Source organism: Apodemus sylvaticus, chromosome 18 (assembly GCF_947179515.1).
Source record: "Apodemus sylvaticus chromosome 18, mApoSyl1.1, whole genome shotgun sequence".
NCBI lineage: Eukaryota > Metazoa > Chordata > Mammalia > Rodentia > Muridae > Apodemus > Apodemus sylvaticus.
In genome coordinates this window covers 51705303-51718102 of record NC_067489.1, presented here as the reverse complement: position 1 = coordinate 51718102, position 12800 = coordinate 51705303, and positions in this window count along the sequence as shown.

The following is a 12800-nucleotide window of genomic DNA, read 5'->3' as shown; positions in this document are numbered from 1 at the left end:
TAGGTCTCACATGATCTAATTGAGTATCATGATCATGGTGATACCATGTTACAGCACAAGCTCTTTACATTACAGTAGTATGGAAGCAGAGGGCTATGGAGGGACTCTAGACAACATGTAACTTGCAGAAACACAGCTCCATGATTTATTTAATCCTTCCAGACACCACTATCTAAAGTTTTCAGGATCTCCAAAACCAGTACCAGTAACTAGAAACAAAGTATTCAAAACATACAACTGTGGGGGAACATTTTATAATTAGTCCATGCCAAATGCCTCTTTTATGTAACAATTCTCTTATTAAGAATTGCTGCTCCAGCACAGGGGAAGGCTAGGTGGGTATGAATAGGTGGGAGAGCACAGTCATAGAAGCAGGAAGTGGGGGAATAGGATAGAGGTTTTCTTAGGAGAAAACTGGGAGGGGGTTGACATTTGAAATGTAAATAAATACAATAACTAATAAAAAGACACATTGAAGTTTTAGATTCATTTGAATAATTTTTAGTTTTAGCTTCAGAGAGAGAGAGAGGGAGAGAGAAAGAGAGAAGACAGAAAGAGACAGATATAAAGAGTGAAGAGAAGAGGAAGAAGCAGATGATTGCTTGAATGATATCTTTTTTAAGTGAAGGCGTTACATTTGCTCTTAAGTTATATCTTTAAATATAAAATCTGGCTTAAAAATTCATCTTTTAATATGGTTTCTCACTAAGGATGGCATCAAAAGGATAGAAACTATCGTACTTTTTTGAAGAGTCCGTTTTCTTAGAGCTTATGGCATGAATTGTACCTAAAGGTCCATTACGCATAGTTAAAACAGCATCACTCATTTCAGTTGAAAGCATTCCACTATAATTACTCTATGTTTATTTGTGGTGTAATCATGGGAAGTTCACCTAAGGGTAGAGTGGTAAATGTAGGAAATTCAGGCATATTGCAACACACAGGGACTATATTTGGCCATCCAATAAAGGATTGTTTCATCCAACTGCTTTAGCACGCACAGCATCTGGCATTCAGGATAACATCATGTTTTTCTAAAAACCCGAGTCAAACTTCTGGCAGAGTAGCATCCCAGAGTATGTGTAGCACTTTTGCCAACGTTTTTGCTGTTGTTGCTGTCTAGGCAAAACTGAATTTTTATCATGCCAATGGTATTGAGTTAATACCTGTTAATAGCCTCCGTACTCTTAAAGGTTTGAAAAAGTGAAATATTTTAGGATACAGATAAATGAGAGCATAAATCATAATTAATTAACAGTCCACATGGATTTCCATGGAACTAATACGATCATGGGTGCTTCAGAACTAATCAACCATCAAACTTCCAATGTAGGAGCAATCCCTTGACAGCCGCTTGACATAATTTGGAATAAGAGAAGTGAAGAAAGTATATAAGCTTTTCTTTCATTGAGTACAAATTAGCTTCTAGTGTGAAAATAATCTTGTCCATGCTTTTGTGGGTGATGATCACATTGGAAAACTGTTAAAAACTACTAAAAATGATTACTTGATAATAGATGGCTGTCGGATGGTCTTATTTTTTGTTTCTTCTGGAGAACACAATTTTCCAATTATTCAACTGAGTCCATTTTCACAAATCTTTCATTTAAGTTCAAATGCAGCAACACAATTTCTGAATCAAGATGGATGTGGGTTTAAAGTCTTTGCCCTTAATACATTAATCACTGTGGATTGCAAGTTCCTTATCCAAACCCTGGATTAATACTGAAGAATGATCTCTAACTCATAATTCTGAAAACAGAAAAACATGGAAAGGAAGGATATATCTTTTTAGTTGGGAGAAAACATTTGACCTGAGAGAATCCCATTGTCTGCATATCCAACTCACCTTTTTATTCAATATAAGCCAATAAATATATGGAAACCATCTTTTCAAGTTGTTGACACCATTCCAGCAATTATCAACCCTAAAATAAGAATAACAAGATTCCCCATTGTATAGACAGCTGTTCTAACGTTCCTCAGGATCAGCAACTGTGACTCCCTCCTAGAGTGAAATGAGTTTGTCACATCAAGCTCTGAAAATGTGGCATTTCAACATTTTAGATGGCTTGAGCCATGGCATCTGCCAATAGAGGGAAAGAAACACAATAGAAGAACTGAAACTATTTACAGCCTTTGTTAATTCTAAAGAGATGCTCACATCCTTGATGAAGCATTAATGTTTAGCTCAGGATAGTATTTTACACACTAAGAGCTGCAGATTTATGAGTTCTAAGATATGTTTACCTTCAGAATTTTCCAAGAAGTGATTACGAGTCTTCAATACTAACCATGAAGATTATTATTCCCTCATGTGATGGATATTAATAAATAGCATGAAACATAAATTAGATTCCAAAATAGAAACTTGCCCTCTTTATCCTCAGAGAAATGTCTTCTTCAAAGTGATAATAATGCTACATAAACATATTCCTCATCAACATATCAATAAATTTGTGATGTTGTCATTAAAATAATTTGGTAATAATCTAGGACAATATTAACTGACCACCTCCAAGCTCTATTTTCTTGCCTCAAAAATGAAGATACAGACACCTAAATCCTGGTGTAGTGTTGAAGACCAATAACATATATAAATAGCACCTAATAATGGTAGGCTTCATTTTAGAGTCATTTCTCTAGTTATAGTAACATGATGAGTTGACAGTATCGATATTTAATATCAGTAAAGGGGAGGCCAATGGCCACAGAACATCTACCACAGGAGCACAAGCAAGTCTACACTGGCCTTGTCTGAACTGCTTAAGTGGCATTGTTTTTCTTCTTCTGTGACTTCTGGTTAACCTCCTCCATTAACTTGAGTTTTCTGGGTGTGATTTTGTTCTAATACAAGTTGTTTCCCCTTATACTGTTGATGCCTGTGAGAGGCTTTTCCACTTGTGTGTTCATTTGTGCTATGCATTTTTCCAGATTTCCTTTTATTTTGATTCATTTGTTATATTTCCTGATGTAGTATAGGCAAATAGTCACTCAAAAGGTTTTGATTTTGATTTTTATTCACCTTAATAGCATTAGAACATAGTGTCATATTATATTCTTGCCATAGTTTGCTACAAGATTCATTTGCTACAATATTTATTAGTCAACATTGGCATGCTAACTACTTTCATTTACCTGTGATCAAATACTTGGCATAAAATATTTAAAAGAAGAACTTACTTTGGCTTCCAGCTTCAGTGGATTTGTTTTTATAAGTGTTTATCTGCATGAGCTTGGATAGACCATCAGGTAGCAGAAAAGGCCCTTCACATTATGTTGTACAAAAGGCAGAGAAGATAAGAAAGGGACTGTAAACCAGATCAAACTTTCAAAAGCTTGCACACAGGAACACACTTTTTCCAACCATGATCTAGCTATTCAACTTTCCAGATATTAAAATATTACCACCAGATGGAGAGAAAGTATTTAACACACAGACCTGAGAGGATAGGGAAACATTTCAATTTCAAATTGTAGCAATGATTCAAACAAAAATCACACAGATAATCTAATAAGTAGTATATATTAAGTGCATTTTCTATAGTGATTACTTATGTATTCAGATATTTTAAGATATAATGTTAAAAGTATGACCTATATCAATCTATATGAAGGTAGCTATAAAGCAAAATTACTAATCATTCAGTAACTGCAATGTTTACTTCACTTAAAAGAAATGCTTCCTAAATGTAAGAATTTGCTTTATATCATTGAAATACTACTAATAATATTTTATTTATCTTAGGAGCTGCAATAGTCAATAGATTCATAAAAATTACTTCATTGCTTTCCACTTATCTCCATACATACTTTCATATTTTATTCTAATAAGAGATTCCTAGACCATTATTACAAAATATTATGCCTATTTATATTAGTCATATGAGGGAACTTTTTTATTAGAAGCATTACAAATATTAAGTAAAAAATATAAGTACTTGAAGAAATGTTACATCGCAATGCAGCTGCATTAGACATTTAACTACTAAAATTCATCTATGATGTCATACTTAAATGCCATTTTAGAAGGAAGAAAACCATTATTTTTTTAATAGGTCAAGTACTGTTATGGTCATTGAACTCCATGCAATCATAGCTTCCTTCATCCTCACTCTTGGACTCTTAACCACAGAAGCTTTTCACATCCTGCTGTGTAGAGAAATGCTGCTCTGGCAATGAATTATATCAAAGACACCCTAGATCTGTGTGATACAGTTATAATGACACAGCTTTAATCTCTCTGGATAGAATATAGATACACACTTAGTACTCACCTGTAACACCATGCAATGACAGTAAAGTTAGTTTGTAGAAGGAAGCAGCCATGTTTGAAAGTGACATTTAATTGAGGGACAGACAAAGTCATGAATCAGAGAAAGACTTGACAGAAGGAGTCAGAGATAAGATATTCCCAACTCTCACAATAATGACACAAGAAAGAAAGGCTTCTTAATAGCAGTGCAGGGAGAGAGATTCAGTGAGTTGGCAGTCATTACAGTGAGTATAGTGTAGTGGAGTTGAGTTCATTCCTGAGTTCATACAATTCAGTGCAGTTGCAGGGGCAGTTGAAGCCAGAGTATAAGAAAGAACCAGAAGATTAGAACAAATTGCCAGATTAGTTCGAGGCTAAGCAGAAGCTGAGAGAAGCTAGATTGAATCAGTCAGCTTGGAGAGGAGTTTGAGCCAGAACAGCTGGATTAAACCAGTCACCCAGAGTTCAGAAAAAACTAGAAAGGGTAAGCTTATTCAACAGTAAACCTCTGAGATGACTATGACAAATAAGAGATACTTTTATACTGCTGGACATTTCCACTATAGAGAAATGGCATAAAAGTGATTTGAATTCTGAACATGTGTCTCATAAATGTCCAAGTCAATGGTTCAAACAATGTCAGAACACCAATCTTACAGTTGGTGTGCTTATACTACAAAAAGAGTATATCTTAGAAATCTTGTGAAACTCCTCTTTCAGTGTTTCCTTATTTGACTGTGTTTTGGTTCAAAGTAAATGATTGTCTCTGTAATAAAATAATTCTAATTATTAAGCAGAAATCTATTATCAAGCTGTTCTGTGAGTCTTTCACTGAATATGAAACAGTGTGATTTCACCTCTTTAAATGATAGAAGAAAATTATACTAAATAGACTATTAGGGGGAAATGCTTCATCATGCTTATTTACATAGACTCAAGGTGCTGACTTACATAAATGTAAGATGAGCAGAAAAATCAGGAGATAGTTATACTGTGCTTTAATGTGTCACTTGGAAAGTAAGAGGTAATGTGCAAAGAAAGAGGAAGGAAGGGAGGTGAGAAAATGGGAGGAAAATGCAGAGGAGGAAGGGAAAGAAAAGGGTGATGGGTAAGAGGGGAAGAAAATGCAGAGGAAGAAAGGGGAGGTGGGAGAAGTCAAAAGAAGACCTTCACTATGACTTTGGAGAGTAGAAGACATCTCTACTGTATCTCTACATATGACACTGTTAAGAATACATGTAAAATATTATTTAAAATTTACAATGTAGAGCCAATATGCATCTACCCATATATAGGGGCTATTGATTGAAATTTCTCTTTTGAGTGTGTGATTTGATTTGCTAAATAAACATTCACTTCAATGGCTGTGTTCTCCTTAAAAGACAAGGACCAAAGGATCTTTTATTTGGAACAAAATGGTACAAAATATTTGTCAAACCATTTGACAGTGATTCATAAACTCCTATAAACCATCACTGTATTTCTTGGTAGTTATTAAAGAAAGAAAAGTTTGTTCTTAAAAAAATTGCCGCTGGGCGGTAGTACCACAAGCCTTTAATCCCAGCACTTGGGAGGCAGAGGCAGAGGCAGGAGGATTTCTGGGTTCAAGGCCAGCCTGGTGTACAGAGTTCCAAGACAGCCAGGACTACACAGAGATACCCTGCCTTGAAAGAAACCAAAAACAAAATTGCCTATCAAGAGTTGTAGCTACTTTATAGTAATAAACAATGTTGGGTAAAATATAAGTGTCCACCATTATATAAAAAGTTGACATTCTTGGTTATATCTCCATACAAGAGCTTTTTAAACAACAACAAATTCTGAATTCACAAACTTTACTTCAAATTACTTCAAAAATACATATGCTGAGTTGAAGAACACAGACCATGCAAATGTACTTATTATATTGTTTCATCAATGCAAAAATGAAGGAAATGCAAGATGATTATATATTGAAAAAAGAGATCATCAGTCTCCTGAGGATGGGAATGGTTTATGTTTAAGTTGAGTGGGGAAGGAAGGGGAGATTAATAACATGTTTAATGAAGTACTGATGAGTGAGAAGATACATAATTTTTCTTGAGTCTGGTGATGATCTGTTGGATATATATTTACTTTAAATGGTACCAAGCTTTATACTTACATATTTGTAGCTTACTATGTTTCAATTTGATTACCCAAACATGCTTATCAACAAGTAAAAGAAAAAAATTAATAAATTCATCGTGCTGGCATGGTTTCCTAATATTCATGGCAATTCTAGATCTCAAGAATCTGTGATAATAGGATCATGACTTCAAAACCAATTTAGTCTTCATGGTAAGGTTCAAATTAGATTGGGTTATATACATATTGAGACCCTGGCTTAAACAAATAAATAAAAGTGTCTTTTGTTACAATTCCCTAAATTCTGTCTCATGAGTAGATTTTCGTTCTCCCTCTACCTTTTATCCACTTCCCTTCTCTGCTTTTACTCATTCTCTGCTCAGTTTTAAACATGGTATTGTTGCTGTGTAGTCCTCCCAGAGGCCTAGTCTTCTTTATGTGACAAAACTTGCTTTTCCTTGTTTGTGTTTTATTGAAACAGGATCTTACATGGCTGTAGATGACCTCAAACTCCTCAACCTTTTATCTCCTGCATGTGGAGAGTATATTTAACTTGTATACAAAGACTGGGTACAATCTAATGATTGCATATGGAAGCTCACATGTCACATGTTTCACACACTATAGTAGGAGTTCCTTGTGGTCCTATCTGAAGTCTTCCAGTCAATCAATGCTGGGATTTCAGTGTAATAACTATGATAATCATACATTTAGCATAGGGTTATAAGTTTAGATTTTTCAAAACCTACTTTAGTATGGGTTCTCAAATGCTTTGACCCCTCTTCTAGCACACATTCTGAAGAATGGGGAGAGAAGATGGTAAATAGGACAAGGGAATGTGGACTTGTTTAGAAATTGTTCCTTAAGGGGATTCCAATCTCTGTTTGTCAGGATACCAGTGGTACAGTTCAGTAGTGTCAGGATACCATAGTCCAGTTTAAAAGTGTCCTCAAACACAAATCAGCAAAGACAGCATGATTCAGTGGAAACTACAAGGCTTCTGCTGAATATGCACAAGTCAGCAGGACTGACCAGTACCCATGGGAATACCAGGAGTTCTCTGCTTTGCCTTTCTCAGTGAAGTAAAGACAAGCTAAGACAAGAGTCCAGTGCAGAGTTGTACAGCTAGTTATGCAAATGCCCCATCAACTGTCTGTTGAGTTTTATTTATACTCGCTCCAAATATCATGTGTCCTCTCACAAGTCTTGCTTCAGCCAAACATCACATGAGTCTGAATCACATGACAAAACCTGAAACTTCCATCTCAGTGATTAAACACAGAGCTCTCACCCTGCTGTATAATTCTGATATGGTTTTCCCCCACATAGTATAAGCTTATTCCTTAGTGTATTGATGTTGAGTAAGCAGAACTTAAAAGAAGTGACCTAGTAAAAGTAATTAAGTCATATAATTCCATTCTAATGGGATTAATGTCCATCAAAAGTGGGTCAGATAGGAACATTAGTTCTACCAAGAACAAGTAACTTGCTCTTAAGTGGATGAATTGACCGCTCTCCAGTCTCCCATTTTCTGGTTCACCACGTGACTCTCTCCCTGTTGCAAGTGGTCATGCCTGATGGTATCTGTCACACTGTGAGTGACACAGCTTGGGTTGCCCTGTCTTAAGTTTTAAGCCTCCAACTCTGTGGACTAAGTAAACCTTTAAAACAATTATGCCACTTTGTCTATGCTGGAGCAATACATAATGGACTCAGATGCCCTCCCCCCCTTTTTTATTCGATATATTTTTATTTACATTTCAAATGATTTTCCCTTTTCTGGCTCCCCACTCCCCAAAAGTCCCATAAGCCCTCTTCCCTCCCCCTGCTCCCCCATCCACCCCTTCCCACTTCCCTGTTCTGCTATTGCTCTATACTGCTGCACTTGCCCTCCTTTTTTATTTGTACATTCTTTGGATTTAGACACTCATATTTAGCTCTTATCTAATATTAAGTGGCAAGTTCAAGTTGTGTGATGATATATCACGATCTCCTATTCTGTCCCATCTGTGACTTGCTATAGAACATTCATTTTGCACAACAATAGTACATGCAACTCCAGACTATCCATGATGCTTCACTCTCTGTCTGGTAATCACCTTGTAATTATCTCTATTTTCAGATCCAATATTTGTAAATATCTCTGTTTTTAGATCGAACATTCAAGTTTTGAAATGATTGTGCCAGTCATTTCATAAGCCTCCTATTATTTCAGAGAAGCTGTGCCATATACCACATTTTACCTCATCACCCAGATATTACATCATCTCATAATATCACAATGAAAAGGATGAGTATAGTATAGAATATCTATATTCTTTTGAATGTTATAGTTTCTTGTTTCATTAGTTGTTGAATACTATCTTCCTGTGCATAGATTTTATTTATAAATAAAATCTCTCGGTGTGAATGTATAGGAATGAAAATAAGGCATATAAGATTTATCTCTGCTCTATGTTCCCCGTACACGCAGAACACAGAGCACCTTGGACCATATCTCCATGTAGACGAAGGGATCACTTGCTGTCAGATGAGACAGGTAAATAACAACCGAGCTTTACATCCAGTGTCAGCTATTTCTGTAGAAGTTATTTCAGACCAGAGGTGTTCAGATCATTATTTCAGATCTTGACTTATGAACAGTAAGATTAGTAAAGAAACTTCCTCAAGACAACAGGAAACTTTGCTACTACTCTTGTAGCTAAGTAATGTGCTTCAGTTCTGTTTTATTCACATAAATCCACACAGTCGTTAGCGCAGAAGAACAAAGCTTTAAAATCATAAATATTACTTTTTAAAAATTTTAAATTGATTAGGATAAACAATGATTTTAAATTAATTAAGATAAACAATTACACACAATACATACTGAATATATCTTCTTGCTGCGGAAGATTCAAAATCAAATAAATAGGAAGAAGTGTCCTGAATTTTGAGATGTTACATACAAATGAGTAATCTCTTAGTCTCATGAATTTTTAATAAAATTTGGAATAATAATAAATTCAGTCTTGGTACCAAATTAATGACTAAAACTTGCAAAAAAATATGGTTGTAAGAAAAAAATTTGTTTCTCTTTTTCTTGCCCCCTTTGCCTCAATCTTTCTCATTTATGTGTACTTAAAATGAGAGAATTTGTATTAGCCTATCTTTAAATTACTAAGAATGCTTATTTCTTTCCTAAACTTTAGGATGCATTTAAATATGTAAATATCTGACCGTTTTGCACGCACACACACACACACACACACACCTCTTGTGTTAATTTTCTTATATGTCATCAGAGTGTCCCATCCTGCCCCAAAGGCAGGCATTATCTTGTGGTTTCCATTGTTCAGTTTACCATGCCAAGCAATGCTGAGCACACCATCCTCAGTAAGCACTTACCAGTGTACTTAGTGTTGTAAATCCGTACACAATGGAGCAACAGCTGCTGAGATGTACTAAAACTCTGAAGAGTCGTTAGTGCTGTGTAAGTGAAAGATTCATTTCACTCTATTCCAGACATTCTTGAACATTTTCCTTGGGTCACTGAACATATTTAATGTATTCATTTAAAATCATTACAAGGGCACTCCTTTTCAAGGTCTTAGTGATAGATTTTAATGAAGAGTATAATGGAGAAGGCTACAGGTCTGGGCCTCAAGCAGAAGATAATAGAATGTATCTGAATACATTAAAGCATCATCATCTCCAAGCTCCAAATCTCCCGACTTAAATGATGTTACAGCATCTTATTCTACTCGAGCTCAGAATTCTTCATTTGAAAGTGGCTGAGATTGGTATTATTAAATAAGAGTTTCATTTCCTACCTTCCTCCCTTCCTGAACCCCAAAACATGAAAATCCAGGAGAATTTAAAAACAGATGCTTTCTGATGGAGTATATAGCATTGCTTCCAGGAATTTCATTTCTCAAAAATTTCACTATAACATCAAATGTATTAAATATCCTGTATGGTATTTGAATGAGACAATATATCTTGCTATATAACTCCTAACAATTTCTGTCAAAATAATTATTTTACAATTGTACCTCTGGTTAAGTGAATGAAATATTACTGGTTCATAGAAGTTGTTACCAAATTGTAGGCTTGACATAATGTGATGTGCTTCTTAAATGTTCCTTTATTTTATATCAAATAATTGCAGAGACTGCTGAATACCTATTGTCCTTCTGTATATTTTCAATAAATTTTGCATTTAATTTTGTTTGTAAGGGTCAAAACTTGAAAATAAAAATACATCTGATCTTGAGTTCTACTAGATCACCACAGTGGGATAAGTGCTCTGTCACTACAGCCCCAGCTCTATAGAATCCTTAAGCTGAGATTTGATGGGGAAACTAGAAAGGCAGGGCAACTGTTACAGACTTATGGTTCAATACAGGGTTTGGGGAAACTATGTTTTGAATCTGAAATGTCACCCCAAGGTTTCCTTGTTTGGACAATTGATTGACAGCTGGTAGTGCTGTTTGGAGGGTTTGGATACATTTAGGGGTCTGACCTGAGGCTTATAGCCTGGTGCTACTTCTGCTCTCTTCTTTGCTTTCAGTCTACTGCAGTGATATGGCCGGCTGCCTCATGCTTGTGCCACCCTGCATTTTCTGTTCCAAAAGGCGTAGAAAGCAGCTATAATCATGATCCAAACATACTTTTCCTTCTTTAAGATGCTTCTTTGAGTGTCATGTCACAGCAACGAGAAAAGTAATTAAAATACTGGTAAGTATCCAAGAATCTCTGGGAAATGTGATAATCTTGAGCTAGTGTTTAAACTTTACCTTCTAGACATGCCTTGGTGAATTAAAATTGAGTGGATATGAATCAGGCTCAATGGCACACACCTTGTAGAATGTACAAGTTCTAGACTTGCTTGGGTTGCATAGGGAGGTGCTATTTCAAGAAGAAAAAAAAAGAAGTAAAGAAGGAAAGAAAGAGCAAATAGCTGAGTAGATGTGAAATGTAGGCCAACTCTCTTTCTCTCCATTCGTCAATCACTCCATCCATCTATCCATCCATCCACCCATCTATCCATCTATCCATCCATCCATCCATCCATCCATCCATCCATCCATCAATCACTCCATCCATCAATCACTCCATCCATCCATCACTCCATCCATCCATCCATCCATCTATCCATCCATCCATCGATATCCATCAATCAGTCAAACAATTGAGGGGAATTCACTCAGAAGTCTCATGAACTTGGTCTCACAGAAATCGTTTCAAAAAGGATTCAACACAATTAAGAGGTTTGAAGGTCATTTCTAATAAACCTCAAATATTTTAATAACTAATGTCTGTTATAAAATCAATAGGGTTTTGTTATCATAGAACAATTAGTGGAGCACTGTTTCAGGAAACATATACTGAAATTGGCTCTCATTTCAATCTTCCTGCAGCTTCAGTCAGGGGGTTAGAGAAAGATGCTAATTTCCCAAGATTGTGAAATCAGTGCTTACTGTTCGATTTAATAAGCAAACAAATTCAGTTTCCTTAATTGACTTGTCAGTTTGCAGTATTAAGATAAATGACAATTTCTAAGCTTTATGAATTTTCCATGAAAGTGGATTGATTAGGGATAAACAAAATATTCACAAACAACTCAAGTCCAGAGTACATTTTCCACAATGAAGATCAGATCAGATCAGTCACTCTCTGTCTCTCAGTTTAGCGAGGTGTAAACTAATTGTTTCTTTGGAATGCCCTCTCCAAGATTTTCTAAAGTTAATGAACATAAGATGATGTGAAGGCAAATGCTCAGGCCTGGAAGCTCAGGTTTTGAATAAAGTCATTTAAAAGACTATTTAATTACCTAAAAGAGAAAGACTTTTCTCAGGCAGATTTGATTTCTTTTAATCCCTCCTATTTAGTCCCTATTAAGAGTTTTTCTAGAATTACTTATCAGTTCAAGTTCTGCATTTTCACACTCCTTTTCCATGTTTCCACTTGTACATCTTGATCTAAATAATTGGATTTTAAACCACAATAAATCCAAGGTAAACTTATTTATTCTTGTATAGTTTCCAACCATAGCATAAGAAAGTATCAGGAAAGTTTACAGTTACAGAAGTAGCACATTTTGGGTAATAACATAATATTAATTCCTAATATAAACAATGTCAGTTTTTCTTTCAGTGTGAAACTAGTAGACACATTAAAGTATTAGCCCTCAGAACTCTGTTCAGACTTCCACCAGTCCTGTGCAGTATGTCCATGCTTTTAACTCCAGAATTCTTTCTGCATTCAATTTACTCAAATCTTTTTTGGTCTCTTCTGCTCCCACTGACCCAAATTAAATAAATTGTATTTTTAAAATGTTATTCTTCTTTCAGTTCTTTCTTCTTTAGACCCTTCAGACATGCACACTCTTTTTGTAACTTCTTTGCTTGATTTGCACATCAGAATATTTTCACCAGAAAATTATCTCCTTTTATAT